General features: G+C 41.8%; 1 protein-coding gene across 1 annotated transcript in view; it reads left to right on the forward strand.

The window, feature by feature from the left end:
- Positions 1-22,013, forward strand: part of PHC3 (polyhomeotic homolog 3) — a 395,745-nt gene that overhangs the window by 191,780 nt on the left and 181,952 nt on the right. The window lies entirely within an intron of this gene.

Raw genomic sequence — 22,013 nt, forward strand, 5'->3', positions numbered from 1 at the left:
TACTGAGCCTTTATCATAGTATCATGATTACCCTCTTTATTGTATAGTAATAATGAAAGAAATGATTCTGTGCAATATTTAATACGTGGAATTCATGAAGTCAGCTAATAAAGAATAACATGGAAGAATTGTCCTTTGAGAATAGTGGTTGGATCGCTGCTGCTCTAATTGTTTGTCATCCCGGCTTCCTATCATTAAGAACTGTTTGTCATCCGGGTTCCCTATCATTAAGGCATGTTTGTGTCATATTGGCAGCATGCCACTATATATAGTAGCTGCTTTAACACGATGGCCTTCCTGTTGCTTGTGAATTTAACTGTAACACAAAGAAAATGCTACAGCAATTTACAGGACTTGACTTACAACAATTTGTTTCGTGAACATTCAAAGTTACTGCAATATTAAAAAAAAAAAAAGATTTATGGCCACTTTTTACACTTAACGACCATTGCAACATCCCCATGGTCACGTGATCAAAATTTGGAAGCTTGGCAGCTGACTCGTATTTATGACAGTTGCTGGGTCCTTGGGGTTGTGTGATCATCTTTTGTGACCGTCTGACAAACAAATCCAGATTCACTTTACAACTGTGTTACTAACTGAGCAACTGCAACGATTCGTTTAACAACTGTTAAACCACAATTACTTTCCCTTTCCATCAAAAAAATCTCCATTGCAGACCAATGGTTCGTTTAATGACTGCCACCGTCATTACATTCACTTGATGGCTGCTGCAAAAAGTCGCAAAATCGGGCTAGCTGAGCGATGACTCACTTAATGACCAACATGATTTTTTATTGTAATTCCAGGCTCAATTATGGTTTTAATCCAAGAACTACTTGTACCATATAACAAAAGCAAGCTGAAGCTAGCTTTTAATAAAACCCACATAAAAAGTTAGTGGAAATTAAGATATATTTGAAAGTGCTGTAGTTTTTGTTTGCTCAGAGGTTGAAATTTCAGAAGATCTACGGACTCTACCTGTGACTGAATCTTTAAAGCAGGCCCAAGTTTTAATCCCATCATGTCTAAAAGATGTTCTTCTGTAAGCAGCGGTAATGTTTCTCCATCAATGACATGATCTTTAAATACCTTTAAAAACAATCAGACTTGGTTATTCCCACTTCCCTGGCACCTCATATAGGAACAGTCCTTTATTTTGAAAAAAACTTTGTATTTGAAAACCATGTTTTGTTGTCTCTTGCTAGAAACTTGCCCTTTTGATATTTTTCCATATGCTCTGTAAGCTTAAACCTTCCTGTCTCCATGGCCAGCTTTGAGTGGATATCATGTACACTGTACTTCATTTAAAAAAAAAACAAATAATAAGGTTAGAAGGGACCTTAGAGGTTTTCTAGTCCAACCTCCCTGCTCAAGCAGGATATCCTGACCTATACCATTCCAGATAAATGGCTTTCTAGCCTGTTTTTGAACGCCTCCATTGATATCTTCATGCAATACAGTACAATATTAGATAATATTAAGAATAGACAACTACAGCATGGCATTACATAATAATAACAATGTTGTAATATGATGTACTGGCATATGAATAACTAAAAGCAACAACATTTCCAAATTATATGGAATAAAGAATGGTAAAATGAAATTACAGTATTATTTAAATAGATTAAACATAAGGAACTCTTTCCTGAGCATTTTGAGGCTGTTGAATATTTATGATTACCTGAGCATAGTCAGAGCATCCTGGGAGACTGTTGATAAAACTGTATACATCTTCAACAGTCCATTTGCGAATATCTTCAGCAGATGAAATTTCTTCCCCCTTTAAAATTAGTCTGGGAGGGGCTAGGAGAATGGGGGGGGGGGGGGAATCAGTTTTTATTTTTAGTGACTAGCAAAGAAGCCAGAGAAAATTCTGCACGTATGACAAAACATTGAATCGACATTACGTAGGGGAGGCCAAATTAGATACAGGTAGATCAAAGTTGGAAATGACTATCACATGATTCTGGGATGCAACAACTATTGTAAAATACTTGTTGGTTGCTAAGGACCCAAATTTTGATCCCAGGACCATGAGGATGTTGTGACAGTCATAAGTGCAACAGTCTGTCTTAAGTCACTTTTTTAATACTGTTGCCATTTCAAATGGTTGCTATATGAATGGTTCCATGAGGAGAGTTAACTGTAGTATATAGCACCAGCCCCAATGTCTTGGGTACCAGGGACCGGTTCCATGGAGAGAGATTTCTCCACGGACCTGAGGGGGTACCTGCATGCGGGGGATGGGGCTTTGCTTGTTTGCGTAGACTGGTTTCTGGCATGCCACAAACTGGTGCCAGTCCACCAGGGGTGAAATGCTACCGGTTCAGGCTGTTTCTCCCGAACCGGTAGTAAAAAATGCTACTGGTTTGCAGAACCGGTAGTAAAAAATACTTTAAAAAGTTTTTTAAAAACTGTTCCGACGATTACACGTTGCACAGCTGAGCTTCAGAACTTTAAAAAAAAACTTTGGAAGCATTTTTTTTTTTTACTACAGGTTCTCCGGGAACGCGGGGGTGGCGGTGGGGGTTCATTTTTGCTCCAGCAGGCTTCTCTGAGGCCTGCTAGGCCAAAAACGGGGGGTGGGAGGTGCTGAGAAAGAAAGAAGGAAGGAAGGAAGGAAGGAAGGAAGGAAGGAAGGAAAGAAAGAAGAAGGAAAGAAGGAAAGAAGGAAAGAAAGAAGAAAGAAAGAAAGAGAGAAAGAAAGAAAGAAAGAGAGAAAGAAAGAAAAAAGAAAGAAAGAAAAAGAGAGAAAAAGAAAGAAAGAAGGGAGAAAAGAAGAGAAAGAAAAAGAAAGAAAGGGAGGGAGGGAGGGAAAAAGGAGAGGAAGGAAGGACTACAAACCTGGCACTAGAAGCAGCTTCAGAGGATAATCCAGGGCTGGAAGGGACCTGGAGGTCATCTAGTCCTACCCTGCTCCAGCAGGATATTGTGAGTTTCTGTCTTTTGATTCCCCAGTTACGTGATTATATAGCCATGCCCACCCAATCACATGACCCTCCACCAAGCCATGCCACACCAACCCATGCCCACAGAACAGGTAGTAAAAAAATTTCACCACATGCAGTCCATGGGCCTGGGTTGGAGACCCCTTTTTATATAGTATTGAACCTGAGTCCTGTAAAGTCCTAATATTGCTTCCCTGCATGAAGCTGGATCGTGGTGAAAAGTTGATTTTCCACTGGAAATGGGTTTTAAACCTTGCCCTCTCCAATACGTTTTTCTCTGTGTTACGGTCCTAAGGGTTCTTTGCAAGCAGAATGTGTTCATTTATGATCACCACACGAAGTTTCCATGAAATCTACAGCTTGGGTTTCATGCTGGGTTATATTGCAGACATGAAAAATCTGTGGTTCTCCAGGTGATGCTTTCAACACTTTCTAGCTTCCTTCCACTGGGGATTGTTGGGCTCATAGTTAACACAGGAGTATCAAACAGGATTTCTTCGAGGGCCAGGTCAGCATTGTAGTTCTCCTCCGTGGGCTGGTCAGAGGGTAGGGGTCAGATGGGACAGACGCCTCCCGCAGCATCCTGCCGGCCAAACCGGGGCACGGGGAGGCTTGCGAGCCCCCCCTCATCCCATTTTCAGCCTGGACTGCCTCCTGCAGCAATTTGCCAGTCAAAACGGGATGAGGAGGGGCATGTGTGTTGCCGTCCCCTCTCCTCCGCAGCCCATTATTACTGCTACAGGCACCGCGGGCCAGTCCTTTACTATTTCCAGGATGGACCCATAGGCCAGCTTTAAGCATCCGGCGGACTGCATGAGGCCTGCGGGCCTTGAGTTTGACACCCTTGGACTCTAGCAATATCTGGAAGGCCATGATAGCCTGCATGCACGTCTTATTACTCACCGAAAGATAACGGAGGTTGATTGTGCACGGAGAAGCCACTTGTCAGAGCTGAGAATGTGATTTTTGATGGCTCTGCATGCTTTTCATTAAAGACTAAGCAAGAACGGTGAGCCTCTTTCTCGTTTCCATTGTGGCCGTCGGTTGCTTCACCGGGCATTTTGCGGTTACACAAGTTCTTTCTCAGGCCACCTTCACGTTCCTTCTCATTTTTGGTGACAGCTGCTGATGGCTCTGCCTGGACTTCGTGTTCTGCTTCTGCAGGCTTGCTTGGCATTTCCCCTTTGGTTTCTTTTTTGTCCTCGTTTTCTTCGCTGAGAGTCCCTGAAGCCAGATTCGCTTCCCCACCCTCCGTTGGGTCCTTTCCATGATTGAACTGGTAACGAGAAGCTTTGCGAATCCCAGCTCTTCTGCTTGGACGACGGACCCGTTCTCTTTGAAGGATGGCGAGAGGCGGATAGGAGCTTGCGGCCATAAACATGGCGTTCCTCTGAAGTTCATTGAGGGCGGTCTGATGGACATACGGGCCATTGGAGAGGTGGCCTTCAGGAATGTAGTGCCTTTCTTGAAAACTAACAGAGCGAGGAGGGACATCAGGGTAAGGGGAAAAGCCCCTGAATTTTACAAGACTTTTCCGTTGAGCTTTTTCGAGTTCTTTTTGCTGAAACATGGCACTCATTTCCATCCTAAGTAAAGGTCAAAAGCATGACACCGTAGCTGCAATCGTTATCTACCAATAGGTTACAACTGTAGGAAGTTAGCACCCACCCCTCTCCTAGAAGAATGAAATAGCCTAGTAAATATTGAAAAGGCAGAATATTATATTTCCCTGCATAAAAAATGGAGAAACATGTTTTTAGACAGGAAACAGACTCACTCTTAATAGCCCGCAACTTTTGTTAATGGGCCATTAGGGGCCCCTGAGCTAGTCTACTCTACGTAATAAAAGTAGGGTTAGCCTTCTACAGAAACTCACCACATGGCATCTGGGAACTCAACCAAGCTTGGGACTCAAAAAGACATACAACCAGAAAGTTAGCTAAGACACCCCCCTCAACCCCGCCCCTGGGAGTATGACAACCAATCAGAATACATTTCATACACAGGAACAGGAAACAGAGGTGGGGCCGAACAGAGTATAAAAATCCAGGAACTCTCAGCAAGCCCCTTTTTTCTCTCCTTTCTTCTTCACCCAACATCTGGAAGCATGTGATCCCCCTTTTCTGTTCAGGAACTCAAGCCATGTGATCCTGTTCACCATTAAAACCATCTTTCCAAGCAGCCTCCGTGTTTCCAGTGTCTTTTCCCCCCACTTGGAGCCGAACCCAGAAGGACATTTCTTCCAACACAACATATAATGTTTGGAACATTAGGCATTGTAGAGCAGCACAAGACTATGTGAGTTAAAAAGCAAAACCCCATCTACCCACCCCCAATATTTCATGGCATCTTCTATTTTAAATTTTTAAAAAATCATTTTGAGCCCATGATGACCTACAGATTAAGCGTTGAATCTTTTTCACTCAAAGGATTGCATTACCCACTCATAACCTCAGAGAGTACTTACTAGAAGTAGGCAAGGGCCGAGATAACCCACACTTCATCATTTATACACACATACGCTGTTAGATATTCACTCTATCTACCATGGTTTCCACCAAGGTCCTCTGTTCCGTCGGGAACAGAGGTTCAATCCTATTTGTTGAGAGGTCTGACAGCTCCCTATAAAAGGGCTGCTGTCAGACCAAGCAGTCCCTGGATTGTACATACTGTTACTTGTTAATAAAGAGCTGTTGTTGCCATAAGCCTGTGTCTGCCTTCTCAATACCCAATCTAACATACACCATGCACACACATCCTTGAATACAGCAAAATTCCTGATAACTACATGGATTCATCCGTGAAGTTTTCCAGAAACAATATGGAAGCAGATTACAGAAATATTTTTAGACTTCCCTGTTTAGCCTCTAGTTCTAGAATCCAGGCTAGTTTATGAGTCCAGGCAAAATGCTAGATGCTGATGCCTCCTGAGATACGTGCCACAATAACTATATTTAACAAAATCTATATAATGCTGCAAGAGATAGATTTAGCCTAGTAGCCAATGGGAAAAGATGAAAATATAGAAAGATTGCCTGTAGTTTAAATACTAATACCATCCATATAACCACAGTTTGAATGACAGTAACTAGTTGACCTATAAGCCTTCTGACATTCTAACAATGATTTGTTTAATCAGGGTTAATTGTGTAAATTGCTGGTGCAAACATTCATACAAACAACAAAGTAGGTGATAGACCATAAATTATGACTTAGCATGTAAATTCTAATAATTGTGATTTAGTTCATTTTACCTGGCAATCGTTTGTTTCTGAATCAATTCTTGTCTTTTGGCTACTGCCTCCATTGATTCGGATTGAAGAAAACTATATCCTAGTAGTTGAATGAATGAATGAATATAATTGAAGATTATTCTTAGCATCATTCACTGGTTTAAAACTGGATTAATATTCATAAACAAGGAAGCAGCCCACAGTGCAATCTTACAGATAATGACTCAAAGTTAAATCCAATTCAAATCCAGATTAATGTGTACAGGTAGTCTTTGATTTATGACCTGTTGCTTAGCAACTATTCAAAGGTATGATGGATTTCTCCTGGAGTACTTATGACCCAGTTCCAAAGTTCTTATGCTTGTTCCTCTTTGCAGTCACAGGACTGCAACTGACTGGTATTTATGATTCTTTGCCGTATTCCATGAGTGCTTTTTACAATTTCTTTGTTGAAAACTGACATTTACTTCCAATTTTTTGGCAAAAATGAACAATTGGTTCGCTTAAGTGATTGCTGCAGAAAAGTTTGTAAAACTGGGTTATCACATGGGTGACCCATTTTATGACTATCATGACTTACAATCATAAAGGCAGGGGCTCCATTATGGTTATAAATTGAGTATCACCTGTATGGCTCCGAACTGAAGAAACAGGCTGGTTAAAAGGTAAAGATTCCCCTCGCACATATGGGCTAGTCATTCCCGACTCTAGGAGGTGATGCTCATCTCCGTTTCAAAGCCAAAAAGCCAGCGCTGTCCAAAGACATCTCCATGGTCATGTGGCTGGCATGACTGAATGCCGAAGGCGCATGGAGCGCTGTTACCTTCCCACCAAAGGTGGTTCCTATTTTTCTACTTGCATTTTTATATGCTTTCAAACTGCTAGGTTGGCAGAAGCTGGGACAAGCACTCTGTATGGCACTAGGGATTCGAACCGCCGAACTGCTGACGTTTCTGACCAGCAAGCTCAGCGTCTTAGCCACTGAGCCACCGTGAGGCTGGTTAGTTCAACATAATTTTTAAATTCCTCCTTTCATTTCCTCTGATATTGGTTTTCATTATATTGATAGATTAGTGAGATTCTGTTAATATAATCTTACGACAGAGCAAAATTAGTTCCCCCGGTTGTGATTCTTATTTGATTTACTTGGTGAGGCTGGCAGCCACGTACGAGACTATGAACACTTTGAAAATGATTCGGACGAAAAGCTTTGGCCCTTATGAGAACCCAGGAACCCGCATTGTTCATTAGAACTGATAGTCTTTTTCAGGTTTCTTCATGAGCCTGAAAAAAAGATGCAGCTGCTTTAAGGAGTCAGGATTTTTTTTTTCACTCTGGTATTTCCTTCCTATGTGTAGCTCTTGCAGAAGCTTGCTAAGAATTGTAGTTCAGCAACACTTGTTAACACATAGGTTCCCTGTCCCTAACTACAGTTAGGTAGTCACAATTGAGACCAAAATTTATGTTGCTAAGTGAGACAGGTGTTAAGTGAGTTTGCCCCATTTTGCGACTTTTCTTGCCACAGTTGTTATGTACATCATGGCAGTTGTTAAGTTGGTAACACAATTGGTAAATGAATCTGGCTTCCCCAGTGACTTTGCTTATCAGACGGTCGCAAAAAAAAAAAATCACATGATGTTTGGACACAGCAATGGTCATAAATATGAGTCAGTTGCCAAGGGTCTGAATTTTGATCACGTGACCATTGGGATGCTTCAACAGTCATAAGTCACTTTTTTCAGTGCCATTGAAACTTTGAACAGTGTTTTTAAGTCGATGACTATCTGTATATGAATTGTAAGCTTTTGTACAACTTTAAATGTATAAACTACATACGTTTAGCTTGGTTAGGCAAAAAAAAAAAAGGTACTATAGCAAATATTGGCTCCATCCAAAGTTTCCATTCAAGAGTGATTTGATCTAGAAGCAAATTGCTTCTAATGGTATGTGGGAATGAACTTGTGAGACAAGAGAAAGAGCCGCACTCTGGCAACCAGTGTATAAAAGAAGGATGAAAAGTGTGAGAAACATTTCAGAAGGGATTGTTCCAGAGGTGCGTTGCTCCCGCTTTGGCCCAGTTCGGATGAACTGGTAGTGGAATTTAGGCCTGGGTCGCAGAACTGGCAGCGACCCAGGCTGGCTACGTCCCCGAACTGGTTACCCAGTCATTGCTGCCGTTGCCGGCATGTGTTTTAGTCCTTTTTAAATGTTCTGTGCATGCGCAGAACAATTTACAGACAACTGCGCACACAACTGCCCCACAAAGTGAACTGGCAGTAACTCTGGCAGCAACCCACTCCTGGAATGTTCCTATTTTTATGGAGACTACAGGGGAAAGGAGGGGATAAATGCTTTTAGTCTCGCAAGATTCTGTTAACAAAACCTTACAACAAAGAAGGGGCTAGTATTCCTGGATGTACTTGTAAGTTCTTTCAAGGCTAACATTATCATGTGCGTGGCGGCATAGTGGTTAGGATGCAGTATTGCAGGTGTACTCACTGCTCACTGCCAAGAGTTCAATCCTGACTGGGTCAAGGTTGACTTAGTCTTTCATCCTTCTGAGGTTAGTAAAAAGGAGGACCCAGATTACTGGGGGCAATATTCCGACTCTTTACAGCTTGGAGAGGGCTGTAAAGCACTATGCAGTGGTATATAAGTCTATAAGTCTAGCATTGCTACTGCTATCTAGTTAATGCACAGAATCGAATCAGGGGCCTTTAATCAATCAATCAAAAACTTAGGGCACGTTTTCCCATGCACACCCCTACGGTTTAACACAATCAACCCAGCTCTTCAAAATGGTGATTCAGATCAAATCAGAAATTTGAATCAGGCCTTGGGTTGGTTTGACACCAATCGTTTTCCTACTGCGACTATCTATTTACTTACTCACTTACTTATGATCTCGCTCTTTCTTACCTGGACCTTGGGAAACACAACTAGATAGTAAGTTTGGGTAGTTGGCAAGTTGTGAGGCAGGAGGTCCAAGAGCAGAAGCCACATGAATCTGCCTGAGATCAGCTGGTGCCAAGATTTCAGATGCAGGTAACAAATGTCTAGGAGAGCAAACAAGACATCTAGTTAAAGCCTTATGGGCAAATGCTGAAATTCTGTGTAATAAAAAGATTCAAGGAAGGAAACTTCCTATATATGAATCAGTAAAAGAGAGCAAGCAGTCTATAATGCACCGTACTCAGAATTCTGAAACAAAAAGTTGCAGATATATATATATATATATAAAAACCCACCTCACCATTTTCATGAAATATTCCTAATTTAATTCTGACCCTTAATTTAAAAATTGGTAATATATTTGGATTTAATGTAGCTGCTAAGGAATAAATGCTGATTAGTCTTTTTAAAGCCTTAAACAAAACATCTATATTAGTGGTTTAACATTAAAAAATAATAACAATAACAAGCAGCCAAATGGAGCAGAGGCAACTATAGGATCAGATGTTTGGATCAAAATATGAAAGCACCTCATATCAGTAGTAGGCTGCTAACCGGTTTACTACCGGTTCGCGCATGCGGGTGCAATGCTTCTGCGCATGCGCAGAAGCATCTGGGTGTGTGGGCAGATCTTCCCACCTCTGCCCCATATGCTGTCAATTCTGCCTCTTTGGTATGAGTGAGCAACATCACTACACATGTCCAAAGGGCATGGAGATTGTATTGTGACAAGTGTGCCCACCGTTTTTATTTGTCCTCTCTCCTCTGATGAGGGACCATATTCCAAATTGTTCTGACAGTTATGTATGACTCCTGTCCACAGGAGAAAGAAACACTTGTGGAGCCAATAGGTAACCTTTTTCTGGACGAAAAGAGTATCTATAACAGCATTTTTCAACCTTGGGAAGTTTAACACACGTGAACTTCAAGTCCCAGAATTCCCCAGCCAGTATGTTGAGAAACACAGTCTGTAGTGGAAAAAGTGCTAGATCAGAACTTAGATTTACAAATAGTTCTCAACTTATGACCACAATTGGGATGGGAGTTTCCATCACTAAACAATGTGATCATTAAGTGAATCACAACCGATTTTACGACCTTTTTGCCATGGCTGTTAAGCAAACCCAGCTTAGCTCATTGACTTTGTTTGTCAGAAGGCTCCCTGTGAAGGTTGACAAATGGTCATAAATCAAGAACTAACTCTTTTGAACTCAGATATATTGAACATGTTGGCTGGTAATTGTTGGCTGTACTGCTGCCCAATACATTTGAAGGACACAATTCAAGGAAAGCTCTCCTTGAAGTTTTGTCTTAAAGCATGGGTGTCAAACTCGATTTCACTGAGGGCCACATCAGGGTTGTGTTTGACCTTGGAGGGGACAGGGGGAGCCTGGTCAGCTCGACATCACTCATGTTGGGGGTGCCTGTGGTGGCCCAAGCACTCTGCTAGCAAAAACGGGCTCCTGGGCTCCATTTTTGACTGCGACGGTCTCCTGCAACCCTCTGCCAATGAAAACAGAGCCCATGGCCCTCCCAAACTCCGTTTTTGCTGGCAGAGGCACTGGGGCTGGTTCGCTGTTTCCAGAGCGGCCCCACGGGCCAGATTTAAGCGGCCCATAGGCCGGATACGGCCCACAGGCCTTGAGTTTGACACCCCTGCCTTAAAGCATAGGAGATTGTTCTACACCAGGGGTGGGGGAAGTATGGCCTTGTGAACATCAATTCCCAGAATTCCTGAGCCAGCATAAGCATGGGAGTTGAAGTGCACAAGTCATAAAAGGGCCATAATTTTCCCACCTCTGCCCTACATGCTTTATGCTGTACACACAATATTTTTTTCTTTCATCCATTAGCAGGGAGTACCTTTCTACAAACCGAGATTCCAACTGTGAAGGAATTGTCTGCATTCCATGCTGGCGCATTAGCGGTAGGTGTCCTGTCATGAACTGGCTCCTCATTAGGGTCTCGTGTTGCTGCCTCAGATCTAAAATAAATCACACAATACCAGTGTGCTAACAGTTGTATGCATTTGGTACTGGCAATGAATGCAGAGTTGACTTTGGGCACAGGGAAGGGAGGAATGGTTTTGTTTCCTATGAAATGGGAAAGAGAGAAACATTTTCAAGGTTGAAGTGACTATGGGCAGCATCCATATATACATACATACATACATACATACATACATACATACATACATACATATATATATATATATATATGCTGGTTTTGTTGTATTCTTTTCCCGTGTAAGGTTGAGATTGTCTTTGCAACATTTCGGCAGGATCTCACCTGCCATCTTCAAGCTGTGGGCTTAAAATGTGATCGGAGCTGCCGTCTTTCTGTAGGTCTTGGTGGGAGGGGATGAACTGCTGGCTTTGTTTCAGTAAGTGGAATGATTGGTTGTGTGGTTGTATCATGATTGATAGATTGGTGCTGATTGGTGCAGGCTGTGTGTGCATTGTTGTTTTGTATTATAACGGCTTGGGTGGTGGGTGGTGTTCGTTTGTTGGCTAGGGCTGGTTTCCAGATGTTTGGTAGGTGGGAGGTATCATCACGTTTGTTCATGCTGTGGGGGTGTTTCTCTATTTCGATGGCTTTCATGATTATTCTCTTGTGGAGGTGTACTGTTTTGGAGATTAACCTGGCTCCTTCAAAGTTGATTTCATGTCCTGTAGCTTTAAGGTGCTGGAAAAGGGAAGAAGTTTTTTCTTTTTTTTTCTTACTGCGTTTTTGTGTTCTGCGATGCGTGCATTTATTCTCCTGTTTGTTTGTCCTATGTATATTGCTGGGCACATTTTGCATGATATTTCGTAGACTCCTTGGTTTTCTAGCTAGATTTTGTCTTTGGGGTTTCTTAAGATGTTGGCTATTTTTTGGTCAGTGGTGAAGGCTGTCCTGATATTGTGCTTGTGGAGAATTTTGCTGATTTTATCTGTGGTGCCTTTGATGTAAGGGAGGCTGGCGATGACATTGTCCTGTTCTGTATCTTGGTTTTTTGGGGGAATCTCCTTTTGGATTAGGTTGGTGATTGTTTTTCTTTGGAATCCATTGGAGATTAATACATTTGTGAGTTTGTGTAATTCAGTTTTCAGGTGGTCTTTGTCGGCTAGGCGTTTGGTTCTGGAGATGAGGGTCTTGGCTACAGAGTTGATCTGTGTAGGGTGGTGATGGGATTGTGCATTTAAGTAGCAGTTGGTGTGTGTTTTTTTCTGGTAGATGGTGTGTCCTAGGGAGCCATTGGGTTTTTTGTAGATTAGGACAATAGCCAAGACCCTTTCTGGATGTGTTGTATTTGTGCTGATAAATAAATAAAGGGAGATACATACATACATACATACATACATACATACATACATACATACATACATACATATGAAAGTGTGTGTGTATGTTCCAACATAACTCTGGAATGCCTCAAGCAGTTTCAACCAAACATGGTACACAGATGACTTACTCTCTGGAGACAAATACTGTGGGGGTAAGAGACCCCTAACACCCCTCGAGGTGTGTGTTCTGTTAAGATGCAGCCTGTTGTGCCTTTAAATGGCTTCTACTGTAATGCCATAAAATGCCTTCTACTGTACAGCGCAGTGGAGTTGCCATGGTAACGGCTTCACAGTACTCTATAAGGGAGTTCTCTCTGGTAAGGGGGAAAATCTGACATTAGAAATTACGTTTGGTCTTGACATTTTCTCCCTATAAATAAATATCCGGGCAACACCGGGTTATTGGCTAGTACATCAATAAAAACCAAGAAGAAGAAAAAATTCTAACAAATAGGCCCAGTAAAACAAACTACAATCACACATATAATAATATAAATGACATAACTTAAAAGCAAAGTTTATTTATAATAAAAGGAATACAACTGTTAATCTGGAAAAATGTAGTGCCTGGGACTACATGGCAAAATGTAAATTCCTATCACAATGTATATTGATTCTGCCTTACCATCTGGAGGGATGCCACTTCCAATTTGATAAAAGGCCCCATCTTCCACACTTCTTTGCTTCCCAAGGATTATTATTTTTCTCATGTGATCCTGTGGATTCATGCTGTTGAAGAATGCAATTGATCATCACTGGGAATCAATGAAATGGAAATGTGCTGAGGGAAAGCAATTACATTAATAATACAAACATCAGAGGAATATAAATAATATAATACAGCTAATATAAATAGGCCCTACTATATTTCCTTGTTCCACAACTCTGCATTGATGGGAAATGTTAGAGCTATCAAGAGTGTCTAGCAGTGTTTTCTAACCTCAGTAATTTCATAATGTGTGGCCTTCAACTCCTAGAACCGTGATGGCAAACCTATGGCACACATGCCACAGGTGGCACGTGAAGCCATATTTGCTGGCACGGGAGTTGTTAGCTCCGGCACGCATGCACGTGCTGGCCAGCTGGTTTTCGGCCTTGTGGAGGGCCAGGGGAGACAGTTTTCGCCCTCCCCAGGCTTCAGGAAAGCCTCGAGCCAGGAGAGGGCGAAAAACAGATCCAACGGGCCAACTGGAAGTTTGGAAATGATCTGTTTTCGGCTTCCAGAGGGGCTCCCAGAGACTGGGGGAGGCCGTTTTTGCCCTCCCCAGGCTTCAGGAAAGCCTCTGGAGCCTGGGGAGAGCAAAAACTCCCTCCCACATGTGTGTGTGTGTGTGTGTGTGTGTGTGTGTCATGAGTACATGCACGGGCCGGGGGTTGCGCGTCCATGCACAGATGAGCGAGGCGCATTCAATTGGGAGTGTAGGTACGTACATGTGCATGCAGAGTTTTGGCACAACTTTACAGTTTTGGTACGCCATCATTGTCCTAGAATTCCCCAACTGCATGCTGGTTGGGGAATTCTGGGAGTTGAAGTCCACACATTTTAAAACATTAGACCACCAGGGGTGTCAAACTGGCGGCCCGTGGACCAGATGTGTTGTGCGCAGGCCATGCCCACCCCAGCTCCGCAAAGGGAAAAAACGTCGCGATACAGCCCATGACGGCAACGTGACACCACGAATTTGACACCTGTGCATTAGACTATGAAAAACCATAGATACCAGCTGTCACATAGGAGTCGTTACTAATCCTATTCTGTAAATCCTAGCAGTGCAGCACATTATAGGGATGAAATCAAGTTAATCACTCCTTTAGAGTTTTACCCTGAACAAACCCTTCTTGGCAGCAGGCAAAACCATTCATCCACTGGTAATTCTGTCACAGTTGGTTAAGCAAAGAATGGAAGTATGACATCTTTGCAGACTAAAACTAGTTGCGCACACTTAATCATGCTTTACAAACCCAAGGGAGAATAAAGAATAGGCTGTTGCAAGTGCAATTATGTGTTGTGTTGTGTGCAAGTAAAGGTCAGAAGTAAACGTTTACATTTTTGAAAAGCTTGTCCTTCAGTACAATAATAATGTCATTCCGTTCATATCTAATTTTATTGTGATGAACTGAATAGAGAATAATAGAGTTGGAAGGGACCTTGGAGGCTTGTAATCCAACTTCCTGCTTCCTTTTCCTGGCAAATCGCTGTCCAATATCTTCTTAAAAACCTCCAGAGATGGAGCATCTACAACTTCTGGAGGCAGACTGTTCCACTGGTTAATTGTTCTCACTGAACTATTGTTGGGAACTAGGAATCTGTAGAATGAATATTCCCAACCTGGCAGTTTCCATGTGTGGTGAACCTCAACTACCTAATATTTAGCCAACAGCACATTGGGCCAGGAGAGGTTACTTAGATGACTATACTGCCATTTATGAAGTTAGAATATCGGACAATCCTTGGTAGTCTACTGGTTTAATTATCTTGGTCTACTGGTATTAAAAATATCAAGTAAGCAAACTGGGCATCTTTATCTTCTGCCTCTTTGGGTAGAGAGCACTAAGCAAAGAGCGAGATGCTTTGGGGTTGACAATGCAAGTAATTAAGGCAAGTAAAATTTTAAAATAAACTTACAACATATTGAAGACACAAAGTAGCCAGCTACCTTTCAACCTAGTGTGTTCTGTAAGCTCATGAAAATTGTTTATATTTCAGTATGTTGTTTGAACCTAGAAAATTACATAGATTAAATTAGATGGATTCAGAATTCAGTTCAGCAACAACCCATCACATGCACACATAAGGCTTATTTAAAAGAGTTTGGTTTTTGGTTTTCCTTCGATGCATCACAGCAATGTGTATAATGGGAATTGTACAATTTAGAAAGTGTGGCAGGAAAAGGATCTAGAGGTAAGATCCTGCTGGGAACCTTTCCAGGTCTCTAGGCTAGCCAAAAATGGACTGCCAAATCACACCTGTAAGACTTTTCTAACAAAAAATGGCAAAACAAGATGGGAATCATATTGCAAGGCTTCAGTGATGTTGCCATTCCTTTGTTAATCTACTCCCAACCTCCACATCAATCAAAAATGATCCAAACATTTTTAGACTAGCCACCTGGATTTGTTTGCTCCTCTAAATTCTAGAATTAATGTGTTTAAACCATCAGAGCTAGAACAAAATCCAGATAAATTAGATGTATTCAAACTTAATGCCTGATGAAAAATGGTCATCAACAAGTCACATGCAGACAGGTATTTAATTTATATCCTGTTTTGCCATTAGCATTAGTACTCAAATTAGTTTGACATAAAATAATAAAATTGCATTTTTAATTATTAAAATTTCCCTTAGTAGCAAGGTGGCCTCAACACTAAAACGTGAATAAAATATATATTTTCATATCAGCAAAAAACAAGCGCAATGCAACAAATTTCTCCTTCTTTGCAGGGAATTCAAAAGCTTTCTAAAATGGACAGAGGTTTAGAAGAAATTAATTTGTACAGAACAGACAACGGCGTCTGAAATATTTTACTTTCAGTTCTAAAAAAGCTTGTTTCCAAAAATACTGTATAAACTTTAAAAGCTAAATGATTAGGATAGCTAAAAACAAGTAGAAATATGATATTTATATTTGCTTGTGTTAAATTACATTCCCCATCACATTTCATCAAGCTGGTTTACATCATGAAAAATAACACATACAATTAAAATGAGGGCTACAAATATTCCTAAAGTAGAAATAACACATACAATTAAAATGAGGGCTACAAATATTCCTAAAGTAGAGTCATTCTGTTGGTCATCTGGTGGTAGACGCAAAGCTGTATCAATTTGTTTAATAAACAGAGATATTGTGATAATCAAACAAAGATTCATGTGATGGAAATGCCTTTCTGTTATAAAGTCCCTGGTGTGAAATAGACACTTCCCGGAGACTACGTTAAAATTACTGACATTGTTATTACATGGCTGTCCCACAAGCAAGTTATGGGTGATTGCATGTACTTACAGCAGTTGTCAGTGCCTTCGTTTTGAAACAAGAGAAGTGTATATAGATAGGAAAATGCTGGATCTGTGCATTCAACTCTAGTTGGCAGCAGGATTGAAAAGGCGTTGCAAAGTCAAAACATTCTGAACAGTGACTTTGATATAAACCCAAACTCAGCTTATTTGGATTACTCTCTATCCTTACCTTTAAGTCCTCCTGATTATGACATCAGAAGGTCTTTTCTCACATCATCTCCTCAGCCAGCAGAAACAAAACAATGTAATTATAAGTCAAACATCCCACTGATCTGATAAACCTATTTTGATATTTAACCTGTTAAGCTGTTAACAGCGATCAAAGCCCTTAAGGCAGGGGTGTCCAAACTTGGGAACTTTAAGACTTGTGGACTTCAACTCCCAGAATTCCCCAGCTGGAATGCCTTAAGGCATTCATTGAAAATATTAATTGTTGCAGAAATTCTGCAGTCAGCTGTGGAAGAATGATCACAGTGCCTCAGATTATTATTGGTCTTGCATAAATTCCCCCCCTTTAAAAAGAAAAAAACAACAACAATGGGATTTGCCAAAGGACAAGTCTGATCAGTGGCGTAGCGTGGGGGGTGCAGGGGGGGGCGGCCGCACCGGGCGCAACATCTGGGGGGGCGCCCTGACTCGCCCTGCGCCGCCCTTTGCCGGACTGTGGCCGTCTCTTTCCTCCCGAGGAGGAGCTCGAAGGGCAGCGGGAAAAGGCTCGACTGAAGGGAAGCAGGTGCCGCGGGGGTGGGAGGCGCACCAGGGGCTTCGGGAAGGCGCCGGCTTCCCGGGGCGCTCCAGGCGGAGCCGAAGGAGAGCGGCGCTGCGCTGCGCTCCGTCTGCCCGCCGCTGCAACGCCACCGCGTCCTCCCCCTCTGCCTGGAGCGCCCCGGGAAGCCGGCGCCTTCCCGAAGCCCCCGGTGCACCTCCCACCCCCGCGGCACCTGCTTCCCTTCAGTCGAGCCTTTTCCCGCTGCCCTTCGAGCTCCTCCTCGGGAGGAAGGCAGGAGGCCAGCATGGAGAGCCTCACTTGACTGATGCCGACCCAGGGGCAGCTGCAGTCGGGCCGCCCTCGCTTTAGGGGGCGCAAATTACTTGCCTTGCCCCGGGTGCTGACAACCCACGCTACGCCACTGAGTCTGATGCCCTAGTTTGCTTATCCTGTTGAGTAGGAAAGATTAAAATCTCATTAAGTACACTGAAAAACAAACAGAAACTGAAAGGTTACAGCTGTTTGCTCTTTAGGTTTTATTGCCTGTTGGTTACCAGCTCTCCGAAGCGTTTAGGGGAATCTCTTCAAGAGAAAAAGAAATAGATAAAAAGATTCCTCAGAATGTCAAAATCTAAGATTAGTCAGGAATTTTGAGAATCTGTGAATGATGCAGGCACTCACAAACTGGCTATTATGAGAAGCTTACTTATTCAGAAAAGACTCCTGGTCATGGGTATTGATACCATCATTGTATAGGTAATCCTCAACTTCTGACCACAATGGAGGCCAAAATTTATATTGCTAAGTGAGACAGCTGTTAAGTGAGTTTTGCTTCATTTTACGACCTTTCTAGTCACCGTTGTGAAGTGCAGTTGTTAAGTTAGTAACATGGTTGTTAAGTGAATCTGGCTTTACCCGTTGACTTGGCTTGTCAGAAGGTAACCAAAGGGGGTCACATGACCCGAAGGCACCGCAACCAGCATAAATACATGCCGGTTGCTAAGCATCCAAATTTTGATCGTGTGACCAAGGGGATGTTGCAACGGTCGTAAGTGTGAAAAATAGTCATAAGTCACTTTTTTTCAGTGCTGTTATAATTTTGAACAGTCACTAAATGAACCTGTATGTAGGATCTCTGGGATTCGAAGTAGAAGGTCATGCCTTATTATTTCTGTTTTATTATGATTAAAAAGATATTTCAACAATATCTGTGATGAAGCACCTGTGGGGTACCAAGAGGAATATTTGCAATAGAGTGAATTTCTACCCATGGACATAGTGTAGCTCATGAAGTTCTGCTTGCAATAGGATAAAATCAACAGGGTGGAACAATCATGCTTTGCCGGGCACAGGTGCCCTAATGCTTTAAATACCCTGCTTTACATGAATACAGAATATAGATGGCATTGGTGGATTCTTCTAAAAGAGCAATGGGCATCAATCACCCTTGGTAGCTTGCATAGCAGTTCTAAACTTATTCACAACATGGTTTTTGGCTTGCCTGGGCACAACGAGTGGAGGAACTGTCTTGGGCTGCATATAAAATATATAATATAGTTAATGGATACAATACAATACAATACAATACAATACAATACAATAGTAGAGTTGGAAGGGACCTTGGAGGTCTTCTAGTCCAACCCCCTGCCTAGGCAGGAAACCCTATACCGTTCCAGACAAATGGCTATCCAACATCTTCTTAAAGACTTCCAGTGTTGGGGCATTCACAACTTCTGGAGGCAATTTCTGTTCCACTGATTAATTGTTCTAACTGTCAGGAAATTTCTCCTCAGTTCTAAGTTGCTTCTCTCCTTGATTAGTTTCCACCCATTGCTTCTTGTTCTGTCCTCAGGTGCCTTGGAGAATAGCTTGACTCCCTCTTCTTTGTGGCAACCCCTGAGATATTGGAACACTGCTATCATGTCTCCCCTAGTCCTTCTTTCTCTTATACAAATAACAAACTTGCTTTATTTTTTAATATCTTGTGCAGGCCACATTACTAGCTGTCCAGAGCTGCATGTGGACCATGGGCCAGGGAGTGGACACAGCTGCTTTATGCTATCTGGTCCTGGGTCTCTTTCCTGCTTCCTGGAATGCTAATTCTTTACCTCTCGGCTTCCTCCTCTTTCTGAGGAACAGTAGAAACAAAAAAAAAATTGAACACAATAGTCCTTGACTTACAACCATTCATTTAATGACTGTACAAAGTTACAAATGTATTGAAAAAAATGTAGAGAAATTGGATTAGGTTATTTTTACCTAAATTTAATTAAATCATTGAATGATTATCATCCCTTCTAAATCCATTGATTTCTAAAGCCTGACTTAGTATGATTCTATCTGACCAAAGTGTTTTGCTTTGAAGAAAAGACCTTTCTCGATATATTCAACTGCCTGAACCAGATTTGGCTTTGCTCAACATGATCTCAGTTGGCTAATTGGCTTGTTTATGCATAACTCTGAATCATAAGCAAACAACATGATGAGAAAGTGATGTGTATGAATCAAGTCTACATCCTTGATGCATACATATCAAATAATACACCCATTTATTTGGTTTTCAGTTGCAATGTACGGCAGTGAAGAATTCAGACAAAGGGAGTAGCATAAAACTGATACGAAACTGAATCATTATGTACCACTTAGGATGAACTGGAATATTAATAAATGGAAAATAAAAATCATCAGAATATTTTTTGTGTGATTAAATGCAGGCAATATAGGATTTCAGTGTTTGCAAATCCTTTTTATCAAATCAACTTGTGGCATTAATCCTCTAACGGTTTTATTCCCTTAGAATATTTTCCTTTAGGATTATAGAGTCATGATGAGGCAAAGTACAAAAATCCACTTTGATCTTTGAATTGTAGATGTGTGGGAAGGAGCTAAAGAGATTGTCCTCAAAAGGTTGGTCTCTCTTCTATTACCTTAATCTCTTCTCTTTCCGACAGAGACTAAGAATATATTTAGTACGGCTGGTGGTGTACACACAATTGCGCTGTTTTCTGGATCAGCAAGTTCTTCTCTTAGTCACAGGTATTTTAATCACCTTCTGTTTGAATTTTTGCAATTTATTGAAAATGGGACTTGCACTGGCAGACTAATCAGAAACTATAGCCAGTCCAGAATATAGAGACGTAAGTTGTTACTCCTATGCAGTGGTGAGTTTCAAATTTTTTTAGAACCTCTTCTGTAGGTGTGGCCTGCTTTGTGGGAGTGGCTTGCCGGCCATGTGACTGGCTGGGAGTAGCTTGCCAGCCATGTGACTGGGTGGGCGTGGCCAACTTGTAAAATGTGGTGAAACTCACTTAACAATGTTCTTGCTTAGCCACCAAAATGTTGGCTCATAAACTCTGGAATTTGAAGTGCGCAAGTCTTAAAGCTGTCAAGTTACAAGACCATTGCACCGCTATCCCTTTAGAAAAAAAAAAACCAGTCGTGTTCAAACTTGACAGCTTTAAGACTTGTGGACTTCAACTCCCAGAATTCCTCCACTCGCTCTTCATCTTGATGATGTGCAGACGGGCAGGGGGAGGGAGTTGGAACCGGCTCTAAATGTCACTGTAGATTTGTGGAACCTCTTCTATAGAAGAGGTTAGAACTGGCAGGAACCCACCCCTGCTCTTATGTGACCTCTATACTACATGACCCAAAAGTCCTTTTCCACAAGACAACTGAACTTTCTCTGGTATTTTTCCTTGAAAATGTTTTGTTTGTCGTTCAGGAAGCTTCTTCAATTCTGAACTTCAAAACTAAAGATGCTTCTTGGACGAGAGGTGAAACATCTTCAAGAAAAAGAACCCCAAGAAAGTCCAGTTGCCTTTTGGAGAAACACCTTTGGGACCACCCTTTATTTATTTTATTTATTTAGTTTGTCACACATGTACAAGATAACAGGAAAGAATAAACATGAATAAGAACACAGGAAATGGGTACAAATTAATGGGGACAGTAGGACAGGGATGCTAGGCATGCTGGTGCTCTTATGCAAGCCCCCTTACAGACCTCTTAGGAATGGGATGAGGTCAGATAGTGCATTCCAGGCGTTGACCACTCTGTTGCTGAAGTCGTATTTTCTGCAATCGAGTTTGGAGTGGTTTACCTTGAGTTTGCATCTATTGTGTGCTCGTGTATTATTGTGGTTGAAGCTGAGGTAGTCATTGACAGTTAGGACAATGTAGCAGATAATTTTGTGTACTACGCTTAGGTCAGACCGTAGGCGGTGTAGTTCTAGGTTGTCCAAGTCCCAAAATTTCAAGCCTGGTGGTAAAAGGTATTCTGTTGCAAACAGTGAAATACCTCTGGAGTTGCTCAATTGTGTTAATGTCCGATATACAATGTGGATTCCAGACAGACGAGCTGTATTCGAGAATTGGTCTAGCAAAGGTTTTGTATGCCCTAGTTTGCAGTATAATATTACTGGAGATTACCTTGACCTGGATGATTGAGAATCTCCATTGATTCTACTTTATGAGCTGCGCTGGATATCAGTCGATTTCTGGGTGCAGTTAAAGAAAGATTCATGGCTTAGGGCTTGCAATTTATGGGATCATCTGTCCCAGTTGTCTTTGCCTGTCGTATAAAATCAGGCAAGGTCATTGTGCTCCAAGTCTCTTCAGCAAAATAGTGGAATCTTATGGTACCACTCCGTGATGCCTTCTCTGTTGCTACTTATTTCTCCTATCTGGAACAGAATTCTGCAACCCGAGTACATTTAGCTTGAAATTACTGCAATTTACAGTAGAAGGATGCTTGTATTCCATAATGTACTCCCAAGGATTCTGACGGGTGGGAAGTGATCAAACCTATATTGGGAATTTG

This window comes from Natrix helvetica (assembly GCF_964273705.1).
Source record: "Natrix helvetica genome assembly, chromosome: 5".
In the NCBI taxonomy this organism is placed as follows: domain Eukaryota; kingdom Metazoa; phylum Chordata; class Lepidosauria; order Squamata; family Natricidae; genus Natrix; species Natrix helvetica.